Here is a 17,620-nt window from a genome sequence, read left to right as displayed (position 1 = left end):
AATAGACTACCGTGGCCTGAATGAAGTCACACCACCGCTGAGTGCTGCCGTGCCAGACATGCTACAACTTCAATATCAGCTGGAGTCAAAGGCAGCCAAGTGGCACGCTACAATTGACATCGCTAATGCATTCTTCTCCATCCCTTTGTCAGCAGAGTGCAGGCCACAGTTTGCTTTCACCTGGAGGGGCATCCAGTACACCTGGAATCGACTGCCCCAGGGGTGGAAACACAGTCCCACCATTTGCCATGGACTAATCCAGACTGCACTGGAAAAGGGTGAAGCTCCAGAACATCTGCAGTACATCGATGACATCATTGTATGGGGTGACACAGCAGAGGAAGTGTTTGAGAAAGGGCAGAAAATAGTTCAGATCCTTCTGAAAGCCGGTTTCGCCATTAAGCGAAGTAAAGTCAAGGGACCTGCGCAAGAGGTCCAGTTTTCGGGGATAAAATGGCAGGATGGGCGCCGTCAAATCCCAATGGATGTCATCAACAAAATAGCAGCTATGTCACCACCAACCAGCAAAAAGGAAGCACAAGCCTTCTTAGGTGTTGTGGGTTTTTGGAGGATGCACATCCCAAATTACAGCCAGATTGTAAGTCCTCTGTACCACGTGACCCGGAAGAAGAATGATTTTGAATGGGGCCCTGAGCAACGACAGGCATTTGAACAAATTAAACGGGAGATAGTTCATGCCGTAGCCCTTGGTCCAGTCCGGTCAGGGCAAGATGTTAAAAACATGCTCTACACCGCAGCCGGGGAGAATGGCCCAACCTGGAGTCTGTGGCAGAAAGCACCAGGGGAGACTCGAGGTCGACCCCTGGGGTTCTGGAGCCGGGGATACAAAGGATCCGAGGCCTGCTATACTCCCACTGAGAAAGAGATTCTGGCAGCATATGAAGGCGTTCGAGCTGCTTCAGAAGTGGTCGGCACTGAAGCACAGCTCCTCCTAGCACCACGATTGCCGGTCCTGGGCTGCATGTTCAAAGAGAGGGTCCCCTCTATGCATCATGCCACTGATGCTACGTGGAGTAAGTGGTTCGCACTGATCACCCAGCACACCCGAATGGGAAACTCCAGTCGCCCAGGAATTCTGGAGGTAATCATGGACTGGCCAGAAGGCAAAGATTTTGGAGCATCGCCAGAGGAGGAGGTGACACGTGCTGAAGAGGCCCCACTGTATAACCAGCTGCCAGAAGATAAGAAACAGTATGCCCTGTTCACGGATGGGTCCTGTCACATTGTGGGGAAGCAGCGGAGGTAGAAGGCTGCTGTATGGATCCCTACACAACAAGTTGCCGAAACTGCCGAGGGAGAAGGTGAGTCAAGCCAGTTTGCAGAGGTGAAAGCCATCCAACTGGCTTTAGAAATCACCAGTCGAGAGAAGTGGCCAGTGCTTTATCTTTACACCGACTCCTGGATGGTGGCCAATGCCTTGTGGGGGTGGCTGCAGCAATGGAAGAAGAACAACTGGCAGCGCAGAGGCAAACCTATCTGGGCTGCCCCATTGTGGCAAGATATTGCTGCCCGTCTGGAGCAGTTGGTTGTTAAAGTCCGTCACGTGGATGCCCACGTCCCTAAGAATCAGACCACTGAAGAACATCAAAACAACCACCAGGTGGATCAGGCTGCTAAGATTGAAGTGGCTCAGGTGGATCTGGACTGGCAACATAAGGGTGAACTCTTTATAGCTCGGTGGGCCCATGACACCTCGGGCCACCAAGGAAGAGGCGCAACATACCGATGGGCTCGTGACCGAGGGGTGGACTTGACCATGGACGCCATGGCACAGGTTATCCATGAATGTGAGACATGCACTGCAATCAAGCAAGCCAAGCGGGTAAAGCCTCAGTGGTATGGAGGACAATGGCTAAAATATAAATACGGGGAGGCCTGGCAGATTGGCTACATCACACTGCCACAAACCCGCCAAGGCAAGCGCTATGTGCTCACAATGGTGGAGGCCACTACCGGATGGCTGGAAACCTACCCTGTGCCCCATGCCACTGCCCAGAATACCATCCTGGGCCTTGAAAAACAAGTCCTGTGGCGACATGGCACTCCCGAAAGAATTGAGTCGGACAACGGGACTCACTTTCGCAACAGCCTCATAGACACCTGGGCCAAAGAACACGGTATTGAGTGGGTGTATCACATCCCCTGCCATGCACCAGCCTCTGGAAAGATCGAGCGGTACAATGGGCTGCTAAAAACCACTTTGAGGGCAATGGGGGGTGGGATTTTCAAAAACTGGGATACTCATTTAGCAAAGGCCACCTGGTTGGTTAACACCAGGGGATCCACCAACCGGGCTGGTCCTGCCCAGTCAAAACCTCAGCGCCCCGTAGAAGGGGATAAAGTCCCTGTAGTGCACATGCGGAACATGTTAGGGAAGATGGTTTGGGTTAGTCCTGCTTCGGGCAAAGGCAAGCCCGTCCACGGGATTGCTTTTGCTCAAGGACCTGGGTTTACCTGGTGGGTAATGCAGGAGGATGGGGAATTCCGATGTGTACCTCATGGGGATTTGATTTTGGGTGAGAATAGTCCATAAATAAATAAATTGTATAAAGTTAATTGTTAAATAACCCTGTCACTGTCGGTTATCACTGTTATAACTGTTATGTGTTGTACCAGTAGTATCATAATAAGAATCGTCCAGATTGAAGAAGGATGGACTTTTTGATGAAAACCTAGCAGAGCACAGCGATGATGGGACTGGACCTGGTTTTCAACAACTGGCACCCAGCAACTTCATCGAGATCGACGTCTCCAACCTGCAGACTGTGGGCACGGGCCACACCAGATACATCAGCCGTGAGCTCCGGATGCAGCAAGTGACCGCCCAACACCACACATCACCTCTCCTGCCACAGAAGACCATTACGACAGATGGAGCCCGAAGTCATGGATTAAATGAACTCAACGGACACTTTAGAGTGATGATCCATAGACTAAGGGAATGATATCTGGAGACAGGAGAAGTGGTGGTGATCAACTGGACAATGGGGGACCTGGGCATGACGTAGATGGTATGGAATAAGGGGTGGATAATGTCCTGGGTTTGGCCATGGCAGGGTTAATTTTCACCAGACTCCAGGAAGGGGCACAGCCAGGCAGGCTGACCCCACCTGGCCAAACAGAGCAGGGTATTCCATACCATGTGACATCACGCTGGGTTCCGGTGGGGGGGAGCTGGGGGGGTGGGAACTCACTCGCGGCTCGGGAGGGCACAGTGGCGGTGCGGTCCGAGAGAGCGGTTCTGTTCTGCGGGCTCTGTTCTGCTGGTTCGTTTTGTGTATCCCCTTTACTGTATCGTTGTTGTTCCTGTTCCCTCTGTTTGCTGTTCTGTTAAACTGCCCTTATCCCGACCCACCAGTTTCTGCCTCTTTCTTTCCATTCTCCTCCGCACCCCGGCAGGGGGAGGGGCAGCCACGTGGCGCTTTTGTTGCCGGCCGCAGCCAAACCAGAACAACCCGCATAGGGAAGCTCAGGAAGTGTGGGCTGGATGAGTGGTCAGTGAGGTGGATAGAGAACTGGCTGAATGGTAGAACTCAGAGGGTTGTGATCAGTGGCGCAGAGTCTTGTTGGAGGCTGGTAACTAGTGGTGTTCCCCAGGGGTCAGTACTGGGCCCAGTCTTGTTCAACTTCATCAATGACCTGGATGACGGAACAGAATGTACCCTCAGCATGTTTGCTGATGACACCAAACTGGGAGGAGTGGTGGATACACCGGAAGGCTGTGCTGCCATTGAGCGAGACCCAGACAGGCTGGAGAGTTGGGCAGAGAGGAACCTGATGAGGTTCAACAAGGGCAAGTGCAGGGTCCTGCACCTGGGGAGGAACAACCCCATGCATCAGTACAGGCTTGGGGCTGACCTGCTGGAGAGCAGCTCTGCGGAGAGGGACCTGGGTGTCCTGGTGGACGACAGGTTAACCATGAGCCAGCAGTGTGCCCTGGTTGCCAAGAAGGCCAATGGGATCCTGGGATGCATTAGGAGGAGTGTGGCCAGCAGGTCGAGGGAGGTTCTCCTTCCCCTCTACTCTGCCCTAGTGAGGCCCCATCTGGAGTACTGTGTCCAGTTCTGGGCTCCCCAGTTCAAGAAAGATGAAGAGCTACTGGAGAGAGTCCAGCGGAGGGCTACGAGGATGATGAGGGGACTGGAGCATTTCTCCTGTGAGGAAAGGCTGAGGGAGCTGGGCTTGTTCAGCCTGAAGAAGAGAAGGCTGCGAGGGGACCTTATAAATGCCTATAAACATCTGAAGGGTGGGTGTCAGGAGGATGGGGCCAGACTCTTTTCAGTGGTGCCCACTGACAGGACAAGGGGCAATGGGCACAAACTGAAGCAGAGGAAGTTCCGTCTGAACATGAGGAAGAACTTCTTCCCTCTGAGGATGACGGAGCACTGGCCCAGGCTGTCTAGGGAGGTTGTGCTGTGTCCTTCTCTGAGATATTCAAGACCCGCCTGGACGCGGTCCTGCGCAGCCTGCTGTAGGTGACCCTGCTTCGGCAGGAGGGTTGGACTAGATGACCCACAGAAGTCCCTTCCAACCCCCGCCATCCTGTGATTCTCAGCGCCCGCTCACCGGGGCTCCACTCGCAGGCCGAGGTGTTGCTGGAAAACGACAACGCCCGCCACCGCCGGGCCCCCGCCGCCGCGTCTCCTCCCGCCGGCGGAGGGCCCGGGCCTGCCTCAGCCGGGGCGCGGCTGTCCCGGCGCGGCGCGGCCGGCCCCCGGCTCCCGCACCGCTGCGGCGGAGGGGCGTGCGCGGGGGCGGGAGCCGCGCGGCGCCGCCCCGGCCCCGCCGCCGACCGCCGGGAGCCGGCAGATCCGGGTCTCGTGGCGCGGGCTGACGTGTGCGAGCCGGCCCGAAGCAGCGGGGCCGAGCCGCGGGGCCGCCTCCGCCAGCCCGGCCGCCCTGCCCCGGCCCCAGCCCCGGCCCCGGCGCCCGCCCGACCCCCGCAGCCCGCCGCGACGGCGGCCCGAGCACGGTGAGCGGGGGTCGCCGCGGCGGGGAAGCGGACGGGGGGGGCAAAGCGGGGCGGGTGTTCGCGGTCAGCCCCGCCCGTCCCTCCGTGCGCCGGGCGCGGCCCGGGTGGGAGGGGGGGTGCGGCCGCGGAGCCCCGGTGAGGGGCTGCGGGGGGTGAGTGGGAGCCTGTGGAAGTACAGAAACGTCCCCGCTGCCGGGCGCCCGGGAGGGCGAACGCCGCGGCAGCCGGAGCCGTTCCGCTCGTTGTTGGGCAGCGCTCTGCTGTTCCGGACCGGTGAAAGCTCGGCTCGCCGTCTGCCCGGCTGCTCTGGTTTGGGGTGCGCTGGCTGCCGGGAGTTCTAGTGCCGAGCGGCACTCCGGCGTGGGTTTGTTTTTTCAAGGATCTCAGCCCGACACTTTGGGCCGGAGGGGTTGGGGTTTCCCCTCTGTGAAGGAGCTGAAGTGGCGCGCTGGCAGCGGGGTGCATGCGCCCAGGCTGCTCCCCGCGTTTGGAAAAGCTGAGCAGCTGACGGGGGGAGGTCGGACGAGGGCTTGTGAGAGAGAAGCTCGGGAAAAGGACAGCGTCACACTGCCGTTAGTTTATTAAAGATAGGGTTCCTGCCAGGAACGCTTCGTATGCGTACTCCAAGGTGTGATCTGTAGCAGGTTACAGCGGGGAAGGGGTGTGTTGGCCTTGGAGACCACGAGATACCATCCATGGTCGTTCCTCCGCAGCTGTCACCGTGCTGAGTTCCCCCCGCTTTCCTGCCCTGCATCTCAGCCGCTGCCTTCCCTGGCAGTCCTGAGGCCGCAGCTAACCGCCGCTCCCGCGTGAAGGTGGCGTGTGACCTACACCGAAAACTTTTGTTTCCTGGCAAAGGCCAGTTTGTCTGGTCAGTCTGCGGGATTGTCTCTTGGGTTGTAGATTGGTTGGTGTAGGGACTGTTTGTGTTGTATTCCATGTTTGTTGTGCAGATAGATAAGCCTTGAAAACCGTCTCCAGTTTTTAGAGGTGAAGACATCTAACTTTTTTGGTCTGAATAGCTTGTTATGTTGATGTTGTTATGTGCCTGCTGGGGAAGGTACATGTCTGCAGTGAGCATTAGTCTTAGAAGGCTTTACATGCTTAGCTATTAGAGTGCTATCCACCTTGACTAATTTCTGTTATTTTCCAAAGCAGGCATCAGCTCAAAAAATCAAAATAGTAATAATAAAAATCAATCTTTTTATTTCTTCCTATATGCAGAGAGAGAGAAGAAATCCTTGATAGTTCCATCTAATTCTTGTGACCTACTGAGATGAAAGAAATCAAGCTATTGTTGTTGGTTGTTGATTTAAATAAGTGACCCCGTCACTGACAGCGTGGCTTGAAATGGTAGAAGTAGTTGGCAAAATAAAAGTGATTGTAACGTTAGCAGTACATCAGTTGCTTCAGTCCTGAGTGCTGTTCCTTCCCCTGCCACTGAGGTGGGTGAGTCCAGCCTCTTTGGTTCTTTTTGCCACATTTTGTAAAGTGTGAGATTATACCACTCAAGTTAGGCAAAAATTGTGAGAGTTCTGTATTTCAGGTGGTTAAAGATCACTTTGTGTAAGGTGCTAAACAAGTGCAAAGCCATACTGGATGTGTTGTTGGTCATTCCACAAAATATTGTTATGTGTGCTTCTGTGGCAGGGAAGGACGTCCCAGACCCACTCAGGACCCTAAGCCAGGAGGGTCTGCTTTAGAACTGAGATGGTAGTAGCAGCCATTCTTTAGCTCTGGATGGATCTTACTTTAGCCTAGCTGCATATTATTTTGCTGACTATAGAAATAAATACAATGAACATGGTTCTATGAAATTCCTTATGTCGTGCACATTGTGATGGTTTTGCAGCACCTTACCCAAACCTCAATCAAGTCCGTTAAGTCTGAAGTGCATGGCCCAGTTACGTGGGCAACATTCTGCAGTCCGTGTTCTTCTCTTGTTCTAAGGGAAAAGTAAGAATAATACATTTGTTGTTGAAGAAGTAGTCTACTTAAAAACAATTTCAACATGCATTATGGTTTTAATCAGTTTGTAGATATTGTGCCTGCTTTCAAAAGGTCAGTATTTGGTTTTAGAGAAAGTTAGTTTCCAACTGATGTCTGGTTTTGTTATTAACTTCTCATTTTCTACTTTCATATATTTAGACTTCAGAATCATTGATGTGTGAACGTTATTTGCATAACAGATGTGTAATAAAGTCTATGTTCATGTTTCAGAATTTTCCCTCCTAGATATTTTAAGCACTTGATACACATTCTTAAAGACCAAATTCTGTCTCTGCTGAAGTTTGTCATAGCAGAATTGAGCCTAACAGCATCACGAGCCTCCACAGGGCCAGTACAATGAAAGTAGCAAGATCTTTTCTCTTCTTATAAGGGCATAAGAATGGAGAAGGTGTGCAGTGCCCTGACAATACCAAGTATCAGATTCTTAACTCGGTATGTTTTGAGCATTTTTCAGATTACTCATCACAACAAATACAAAAATATTTTGGCAGATGCATTTATACATAGAAAAATTTATGTCATCATATTCTGCCTGGGAAGCAAAGCAGAGAGCCCGTGAGCCTGGTTTGCATACGTGCATTTACGTACGTGCTATTACACTTGATGTTAAGCATGCTTTCCATTTTAAGTTCCTAGGTTATAGATTCAATTTATTAATACATAACGATCTATCTAGTTGTTAATGAGGCACCTGATTCTGCAAGATGCTGAGTTCTTCATGGAAGATCCAAGTGCTCCCAAGTCCTCTATAAGTACAGTGGAAGCTGAGAAAACTTTGTAAGGTTATACTACAGAGCCAAATCTTGCAGTCCTTGCTCAGGTAAAAAAAAGAAAAAAGAAAAAGGAATTATTTTCCCAGAATAGCTCCTTCAGCTTGTATGCCTTGACTTACCAACAGCTAGCTTCCTCAGTTCCCAAGGAGCTTCATTTGAAGAAAGACTGCTTAGCTCCTCATTATGAAGGGATACAGTCAGGGACACAAGAAGGATCACTCTGTGTTAGCTGTCTTAGTCTTATTCCTGCTGGACTGTAGTAGTAGTGCAGTGGAGAAGTATGGCCCTATCTTCCTTTTTCCATCCCATCACCTACTCCATGGTACTGGCTGAGGCTGGGGCAAGAAAAAGGTCCCTTAGTGATGATTGCTATGGCTTTTCATGAAACATTTGAAGATGCTTGGGGAGCAGCCTCTGGCATGATTGAGAGATTGTATATTTGCGTGGTTATTAATTGGATAAATACGCTTCAGAGGCTTTAGTCAAAGTGTCTAGCTGATATTTTTACAGATAATGGAACAAATTAGTCACATTTGGGTGGGAACTTGGGGTTACAGAATTACACTTGATAAAAGTTTTCCTCATTAAGATTAGTTCTGATTCTTTCACAGCTTTGCATGCATTAAAGCCCATGGCTTTCTGGAGCTAAATATAGTTTTGTTCTTACTTTATAGAACTGCTAGACAAATGTCAGATCCAAAGCACTGAGCTCTCCTAGAAAAGAAAAGATTTTTATCAGAAAAACCAGAAAAGCTATTAAAAAATGTAGCATCAATCATTTACATGATATAAAAGCTGCAATGCTTTATTTGTTGAATCTTTGTCAAATACAGACCTCTAGTAATAGAGCTTTGGTCTTTTTTGTTCATATATTCACACGTATGTGTTCATATATTTTCTGTTAGTTAATCGTAAAAGCTTTATTTTTAGCAAGGCAATATTTTTAGAGAACTTGATGAAATAGTTTCTGTCAGTTTTCATACATTAAAAAGTTAGTTTAGGGAAAAAAAACTATCCAAATGAAATTACATGAAGATGCAGAGAAAAGTTGGGGGTTAACTCTCCAAATAGTTGGACTAAATCAAGTGTGAAATAAAGCTTCCTGGTGTGAGTAGTCGTAGTTGAACCAGAACTCCTGTGCAAGTGATTATGGTGTTATTAGGGCCTCATCACTTCCATGTCTAGGTGAGACTGATTAGATGGCTTAACCTGTCGTTAAGCACCCCTATTTGAAAATACTAGATAAAGCTTTTATTGGAGAGCTCCATGAAATATAGAAATATTGTTATACATAGACTTTTCTTGAGCCACGGAGATTGTCAGATGCCTCAGTTTCAAGTTAGTAAGTAGAATGAAAGTGTCTGAAGATGAAAAATACCTTCTCTCCTGTGGGAGAACTGTGGAGCCGAAGGTGAGATGTGTGTTGCAAACTAATCCTGATCTCATGAAATAGTACCATAAATTTTCCTTGTGCAAATTAATGTGATAGATTTAAAAATCCCTTGCTAGTAGGTGCAGGGGAGACTTGTATAATTTGCATAGCACTTTCCTTTTGATAATCTAAACTAGTCTGTGAGTCTGCTGAATTAGATGGCTGTTCTCCTCTGGTAAAAACTGGGTCGTCTTTTAGCTAAATGTATGTAAATAACCAAGCCCAGAAATCTTGTTAATTGCTACAGATTCCCTCTGGTAGTACTGATGAAAAATATTCTAATTGATAAGCTTCAAGTTGTTTACTGCAGGTATGTAGAAAACCTGATTCAACTTCCACTGAAGTCAAAGACAGGCACCCGCTAGCTTCAGATAAAATTTGATTTGGCCTAAAGGGGTTAGGAGTAGAGCTGCGAGGGAATAGAGCTGCTTTCATCTGAAAATTGAAAATCCTGCTATCTTTCTCAGCATGCTGCTACCCTGCTAAATCTGTTTGCTCAGTGGCAGGTTATTAGAAACATATGTCATCCCTGGAGGAAAAAATAATGAAAATATTCCAAAGAGTTTCAGTATAATTTTGTGTTTGTATGTGATTGGAGTAACAATATGGAATGGTGTATTTTTAGTTTTAAGGATTTAGTAAGGTATTTTACAATCCAAACAATTGTACTCTTAATAAATGAGTCTCCAAAAACTTCACAGCTTATGGTTTAGGGTTGCACTTGCTGACCTAATACGGTGGAAAAACTTTCTTTTTTATTTGTTTTGAAACTATGTTTTTTGTAAAGGAGTGAATCAGAGAATTTTTTTATGTTTATTTTTGCAAAGAGGTGAAATGTCCAAAAATTTCTGAATGATTGACCCTCCAATATTGCAGGCCGTCTGAGCTGCGGTAACCGCCTGAGTGCTCACAGTTAGCTCAGGGCAGCTCTGAAGTGAGGTGTCTCAGATGAACTTTTTTCTCTTACGGACTCAGCGAAGTCATGGTTGCTCACAGTTCCTGTGGGCTAAGAGTGTGTGCGGGGACGGTTGCCACAGCTCAGCTGCGGTGCAGTGGCTTTCTTACACTGCGGTGATTTGCTTATGAGTTTGAGTCCTGAGCCTCACTGGGTGAGCTTTAGGGTTGGATCCACTTTGAGCTCTCCAGTTGCTTTGGTACTCTTGAACATGTTAATCATAGTCTTGATTCGTAAATCTTGGAACAGGAGCAGAGGTGTTTTATGGGTGGGTTACATAGTTTGTTACAGGAACATATTCTTTCCCCACACTTAGTCTTTTAAATTATTAGTTTCATATTATGAAGCCCTAAAGTTAAGTGCAAAACGTCTCTTGGGTGGGGTAACTGACAGCAGTTGGTTTCCCTGTTCTGCTCCTGTGGGGAGGCTGGTGCAAGATGCTGTACTCTGCCATTTTCCATCTGCAGGGACTACGCTTTATTATAGAATCACAGAATGTTCGGGGTTGGAAGGGACCTCTGTGGGTCATCTAGTCCAACCCCCCTGCCGAAGCAGGGTCACCTACAGCAGGCTGCACAGGACTGTGTCCAGGCAGGTCTTGAATATCTCCAGAGAAGGAGACTGCACAACCTCCCTGGGCAGCCTGGGCCAGTGCTCCGTCACCCTCAGAGGGAAGAAGTTCTTCCTCATGTTCAGACGGAACTTCCTGTGCCTCAGTTTGTGCCCGTTGCCCCTTGTCCTGTCGCTGGGCTCCACTGAAAAGTGTCTGGCTTCCCTGCAAAAGTCTGTTCCCTGGAAGGCCAGCTCCTCTTTCATGTGTAACCGCTTGTTCAGAATCAGGCCTGCCAAAACATTGCGACACAAGCCTGTAGCCCTGGTTGGCATGGCAAAGCATGAGTGTCCTCTCAGAGCTGGTGCAGATGTGCTCTCGACGGGGGCTTCAGTTTCGATATGTGTTGCATCCAGCAGCGGTGCATTGCTCATACAGCTGCAGGGGTGCTGAGTTTAGGAGACTGGCAGTTGTTGCTGGGGAATGGAGGAATGTTGACACAAGCAGTGGGTCAGTCTGGTGCCAGAGACGCTAACCAAGGGTAGGAGAGCAAGCAAATTTGCCTAGGAGCTGGCTCTTCTACTTACCACTCAAGTGGAAAATCCCATTAGTTCCTACCTTATTGAAGACCACAGGAGAGGGCTCCCAGTTTGTTCTGTAAACTGGTTGAAACACAATGTGTTAGTAATTTTACAGAGGATAAATGGGTTGCATTAACATATGTCAAATAATGCAGTGGGTTGCATTAGCATATGTCAAGCAAAATGATTAAATAGCCATTAGTCATTCAGTGCAATAGGAATAATTTTGTTGTCCTAGACCATTATCATGGTCTCCTAACGTTGAAGTGAAGCTGAAGCATTTACTTAGCAGAAAAAGGATATTACTCTTGGGCAATGTTCTGTGTCATTGACATCTTCTCTTAATTAGCTTTCATATTCTAATAGATTTCTTTCAGAAAAATGTCATCATTTTAACAGAAGGATGACCAAATGCTGACAGCTGGAGTTTGGCAATAACATTCTGTATCAAATATCAGTAAATGAATTCTAAAATAGCTGGACTGCTTTTTTTGGTCCATGACTGGGTGTGCATAATTAGCTTCTTTTCAAGTGTTTTGCCCAGAAGAAATGTTAAGCCACCTGCATGGGAGTAAGTAAATAGGGTTTATTTTAATGTTGATGGGTCTTATTTAGCTCCCTCGGGGAATTCGGTTTTGATCACTGACATGAGCCTTATAGCCATAAAGTCTAAAATCTATCTCTCTCCTCACATATTGGGGACTGGCCATGATAAGGAAGGTGGGAAACAGCAGTGGAACAATGCAGGGTTTTAACGTGTGTGTTCTTGTCCTCTGAGAGTTGCACTTGACACTGACAAGCTGTAATTAAACGGAAAGAAGCATCTGTGTCATCTTCTGTATTTCCCTGATACACCATTCTGTGTTGAACTGATGCATCTCAGCATACCTGTAACTTTGGTTAGCCTTGTTCACAAAGAGTAAGTTTCCTGCCAGGTTCCTACTAGACCCTGCCACCTTTTAAAGCGGTGTGAACTTTTTCACATACTTCAGCTGGAGAAGAGTTGTGATGCTTGACTGTGAATGGGCTTTGACCTTAATTACAAGTCTTTTAAGTTTTCATGCTCTGGCTCCTGCTTCAGTGCTCTAGCTGCTAGTGCTGTTGGCAGAGTTGCCAGAAGAATTTCCTGATCCACTCAGAACAAGTCCAAATGTCCACATTGGGGTGAAAATGCTAGTGGCCAAGCAATGCTCAGAGTGTTGTGGTGGTCACACAGTGGTGGACTCATGATGTGGGAACAGGGAATGTACCAGTGCTCCAGTAGTCTTGTGAGACCATCAGAAAAAAACATCACGAAGATCCTTAGCACTTAGTTCTGAGCCTGACCCTGATCAAAAGCTCCTCCCCTGATTTCGGCATGTCACTTCAGTGGCTGGCTCAGGATTTCTTAGTTTCTTTGGTTTTGCTTCTGTTTTTAAGGAGTTGTTTTGTATTAAATTAGCACTTGTAAGAAGCACCAGATGGGTGACAGTGGAAAATTAATTCATAATATACTTCCACACCAAGTGATTCATGAGACAGTGGCAAAGTTACCCACTCGTATGCCTTGAGCAGAATGTGGCTGGGTGAGCAGTTCTGTTGTGGAGTGCCTACTGGTCTTGATGTCTCTGTTGAAACCAACAAGAACAGCACAGTTGCATGCATCAGGGTGCATGGTTAAGCACTGATTTTTCCATGAGAAAAGGAATTGGCTTAGCTTAATCTGCATCGAAAAGTTCATCTTAGGTCTTGTTAATTATCCTGAGAAAAGTTATAGTGCAAAAATGCACTTGCCAACTCGTTAGGCTACAGCTGGAAGTCCAGGGAGACGTGCTGATGCTTTCAAGTACAGAATCGGCTTCGTTCCCCCCCACCGCTTGGAATTATAAGGAAAGAGGGTACAGAGGATTGCTTTATACTCTGAAAGTGTTCCAATGTCTAGAAACCCTCTTTGGGTATTGTATCAACCATCAAAATCATTGCAGCTTTTTTTCCCTAGAAAAGCTAAACAGATTATCTGAACTGGGATAATTAGTTGGAGAAAGCTGTAACTGGAGCCTCACTTTACTGTGGCAGCGCTCCTCCTAGCAGGACCGGCATTTATATCCTGCTGATTTGCTTTTGCTGCCCAGTCAGCCAGTTGGTTTTCTTTTGTCCTGAAAACTTAATTTAATGCCCAGGAGGAGGCCTGGTAGAAAAAGATCATCAGTAGTCCTTTAGAGATCTGTGCAGAGCTACTAGGTCCTGGTCCACTGAAGCCAATGGCAGTGCTGGTATTTGTTTCAGTAAAAGTAGGATGGAGCTGTAAGTGTGGAAGATGTGATGGGAGAGAGCTTCTCTTACACTGTTAATAAAAGGGAGTAAAAATTGCCATTATGAAAAAGCCAAGTATAATGTTGCAGTATTTCAGACTTAAGTTCTATGAGGGAATATTTACTTGAGCTACCAAAATGACAATAATAGAGGAGAACAGATCCCTGAAATGTTTTAATTAGTATCAGTTTGTATACAATATTTTTTTTTACAGAGCCTATTTTTAGCCTTGTTTGAACAGAGGAAGTTGCTTTGTAAAGGAAGCTTCCTTAGAAATCTTCAAGCTTATTTTTGCCCGTTCTGTAACCCTCACAATTTAAAATTTGTGCATAAAAAATGCAGACCACATCCACTGGATGCTTATGCCAGGTCCTTGGCTTCTGGTTTAATTTTGATTTTGTGCGATATCTCCCCCTATTGCCTTAGGATCCTGTATCCATTAACTTCAGGCAGAATAGCATTTATTTATTTTAAAGTACTGCTGATTTTTCTCTTTATTTTCTCCCTGTTTCTATAGTTCCTTTTGTGATGTTTCTTCACTATTCAACTACAAACACTTTTGTTTTCTTATACTGTCCTGTAGTTTTATCCTGTGTTCAGTTATTCCCTTCCTTTTCTTCTTTAATGGCTCTGTTAGCTTTTCTGCCCCATTCCTCCTTTATATTGCTCTGGTGGTTGGAAATGTGCTGCATTTCTGGCAGCAGCAATTGAAAAAACTAGAAATTTCACAAAGATTTTTGCAGGTGAAAGCAGCCAGTCCTATATACACATATCTCTGGTCTGGTTTTTTTGAGAGAGAAACCCCAAATCCATACATACTGTTTTTCCCCTCTATGCTCTAACCCAGTCTGAAGAGAAACTTGATGCAGAAATCAATGGATAAAATTCCCTGGCCTGTCTTACTCACAAAATTTAGCTGTACAACTGAAATAATAGGAAGTTAAACAGTAGACTAGTGAGTTGGATGTAGGTAGTTCATCAAAAGGCTAACTAAACATGCAGGATTCTGTGGGAGGGTGGATGTGTCTGAAGTACAAATATTACAGAAGATGGAAATCAACAGAAAAATGTGTTATGTAACAAATACAGAAAATTCTGAGTTTGGCTGAGATTCACCTTATTTGAATGTTTAGGCTCCTCTTGGTTCATTGGTCACTAGTAAGCAATATTGCCCTACTGAAGATACCTTCATCTATTATTTTACTGTGTACTAACTGATGTTGAATTGGACTTTGTGCGACTAGGCAGGGTTCAGTGAGTCCAGTCCCTAGAAGAGGCAGGATTAGAAACAGAGTTTGGAGTAACCACTTGTACCAGGGGCATTTTGAAGTGCCCAGTGATGGGTTAGCTGAGGTGCCAGTTGCCTCTGGAGCCCTGATGGTACCCAGGGGAACACAGTGACCAAAGAGAAGGAGTCCCATAAAAGCAGTGATCAGGAGCTCTATGAGGAGCAGAGCACAGCAGTCTCTTCTTGCTCTATCTGAAGCAAATTTCCACCCCCTGGGTTAATGTGTACTATGGTCACCCAGCCCCTATGCCTGGTAGTTTCTGTGGGACAGGACTTTGTGCAGGATTGCAAGGGTGTTATGCTACATGGGGCCAATGTACAGGATGTTTTAGATGCTAGAAGAGAATACTTGGAGGTCATTTGGAGGTGGGTAGGATTATACAGAAGAACCAAACTTGAGGCGTGCTGTGCAGAAAATTATTACAGAAAGGGTCAGCTATTGTAAGAAAACACGGATAATAAGATGGCTTAGGTGCAGGTAAAAAGGCGAGAGAACAAATCCTTTTTATGGAAACCTGAATCCTTTAGGAGATTGTGGAAGAGTACAGGAAAGAGAGATTCTGCTTCTGACAGTAAGATAAAAATGAACATTTTATCTTTGGGGCAGCGAATTGTTCATCTTTGTGTATGGCTTTTGCTATTTTAGCCCTTTATCATTTTTCAGAATGCCTGCAGAGGCTTAACAAGCAATCTGCTTGCTTTCTACATTTTTCTTTAAAATTTTATATATATTTTCATTTGTTCTGACACACTTCTTTAAAACTGAACTCAGAAGCATAATTAACTTTATGGCTTGTTAGAGATATTTGACAATTGTGCTTTGCATTATTGCAGTTCACTGAAAAACAGTAACGAGGAGCTGAATAGGATGTTGTTTCTCTTCAAAGTAATGCGGAAAGATTGTGTTACTTGTCTGCTGTACTGTGAGGTATTTTGCTCCCAAAGGATTTCTTACCTTCAATCTGCAAGAAAATAGCAACACAGCAAAAATAGTTCTTAAGGAAATCTTCAGCCACTGTATATGCTGTGTGTGTGATAGTCTACATTTTAACAGTGCCTGGATCCAGGAAAGGTAGGAGTTAATGAGCTTAGAGTTTTGATGCTGGAGATGCCAGGTCTAGTCCGTGATAAATCTGCAATGACTCTAACTAAAGTATCATATAGAGTGAGTGTTTCTTTGAATACTAGAATTATAAATATTTTTACACACTCCTTTATACCAAGGAGTAGAGATCAGCAATATGAGCACCTTGATAAACTTGCTAATCAGCCTTGTATTGGAATCACATTGGAGGGCATCCAGCACATGGAAAATTGACAAAACTTCTTGTTTGCTTCATGCTAGAAAGGAATTTAGTTCTGTAGTGATTAGGGTGGAGAGAGGCAGAGTATAATTTCTGTCTCCCAGAACTCACCAGCTGCTTGGTATTTACGCAGGAGAAGTGTTGCTGAATTGGGAAATAGTGTATAGTCATTGCAATTATTTAAAATACAGAAGAGTCTCCAGGTACAAAAACCCAATCAGATTGTAGCCATACAGATTGCTTTTTTGGTAGTAGGGTGTATAAAATATAATACACAGCTGTAGGGCTGGGATTGGGGAAGATAATAAAAGAAGAAACTATTTGCAATAATTACTGTAACGGTGAATGCTAATTTTTAAAACATGAGAGACTAGAAATATTTTTCCATATGGCTTCATTACCTACAATTTTTAATAGAAGCTCAAGTCAAAAGGTAATGGTGGGCTTTTATTTCTGTCTTAAATGATCAGAGACCATCCTTCACTTTGCTCCCGAATTATGGTAATTCTGACTCTGACTACAGTATTTTAATTTCGGTAGTGCTGTTTATGATTGCCTCTGTGGGCTTCTTTACACTGGAAAGGTCATATTGACTCTTCAATGGTACATCACATTTGTCCATGTTTACTAATTCTCTCCTTTATTGTGCTTTCTATCAGTTTTCTTAGTCTGGAGGCCGTAATATATACCTTCTCAGCTGTTACCGGTGAGATCTTAGGCATATTTACCAAATGTATCTTCCAGCTGTTTGTAAACACTGTGAATTAAATACTGTGCTAGCAGTAATATGGCCAAACCCAAAGACAGTAATTTTAAGTAGAGTGAAAGTAATTCTCTCAGTCAGAGTACTTGCAGGTATTTGATGTCATAGCCCTACCAATTGCTGTGGTCTTATCAGTTACTCTATAAACATACAGAAAAGAAGTAAAATATAATAAAACTACAAGCTTTTTTTCCTTTCTTCAGGTCACGAGGAAAAGAACGGAGCACGTCCTCTGTGATAGATTGTGTGTAGAAGAACTGTATTTGCAAAAGGTGGAGAGCTGGTGTGACTCACAGCCAAGAGGTCAGAGCTGGGCAGAACAAGTTAGCCGGTGACGTGAGATCAGACAATTGCAAGTACAGGCAGACAGGAAGCACACTGCAATTCTGGAACAGGGTTTTGATACGAACAGGCTACCTAAGAGCACGCGGTGGGGCCCAGGAATCCTACTCCGTGATATATAAAAATACTAGTCCCTTATTACCAAATCTTACAGAGGGTCACAAAACATTAATAAACTTAAGGATTGGATTACAGAGCTTAGCTGATATTTAGTACTTTATGCATTCAAAGTGTGTTACAAATAATACAGTTGTTAAGCCAAGAATGTTTTAATGAGGAATAGAGACATGAGAGTGTCATTTTACAAGTGACTATCATCGTATTGTAGAGTGGTTCT

At 45.8% G+C, this 17,620-nt stretch overlaps 1 protein-coding gene across 3 annotated transcripts in view; it reads left to right on the top strand.

Annotated features, from left to right (window-relative positions):
• Positions 1–17,620, top strand: part of SMIM14 (small integral membrane protein 14) — a 62,912-nt gene that overhangs the window by 17,697 nt on the left and 27,595 nt on the right. Inside the window, exons 1-2 of one of the 3 annotated variants that reach the window (XM_075420721.1) lie at positions 4,929–4,993; positions 17,145–17,244. The exons of 1 other annotated variant lie outside the window; for it this stretch is intronic. The gene's annotated coding sequence lies outside the window, so the exon portion shown is untranslated. Of the gene's footprint in view, positions 1–4,922; positions 4,994–17,144; positions 17,245–17,620 lie in introns of those variants that run through there. One more of the 3 variants, XM_075420719.1, reaches the window with a different exon arrangement.

This window comes from Opisthocomus hoazin, chromosome 5, assembly GCF_030867145.1.
Source record: "Opisthocomus hoazin isolate bOpiHoa1 chromosome 5, bOpiHoa1.hap1, whole genome shotgun sequence".
NCBI classification, from domain to species: domain Eukaryota; kingdom Metazoa; phylum Chordata; class Aves; order Opisthocomiformes; family Opisthocomidae; genus Opisthocomus; species Opisthocomus hoazin.
This window is presented reverse-complemented; position numbering and strand designations above follow the sequence as displayed.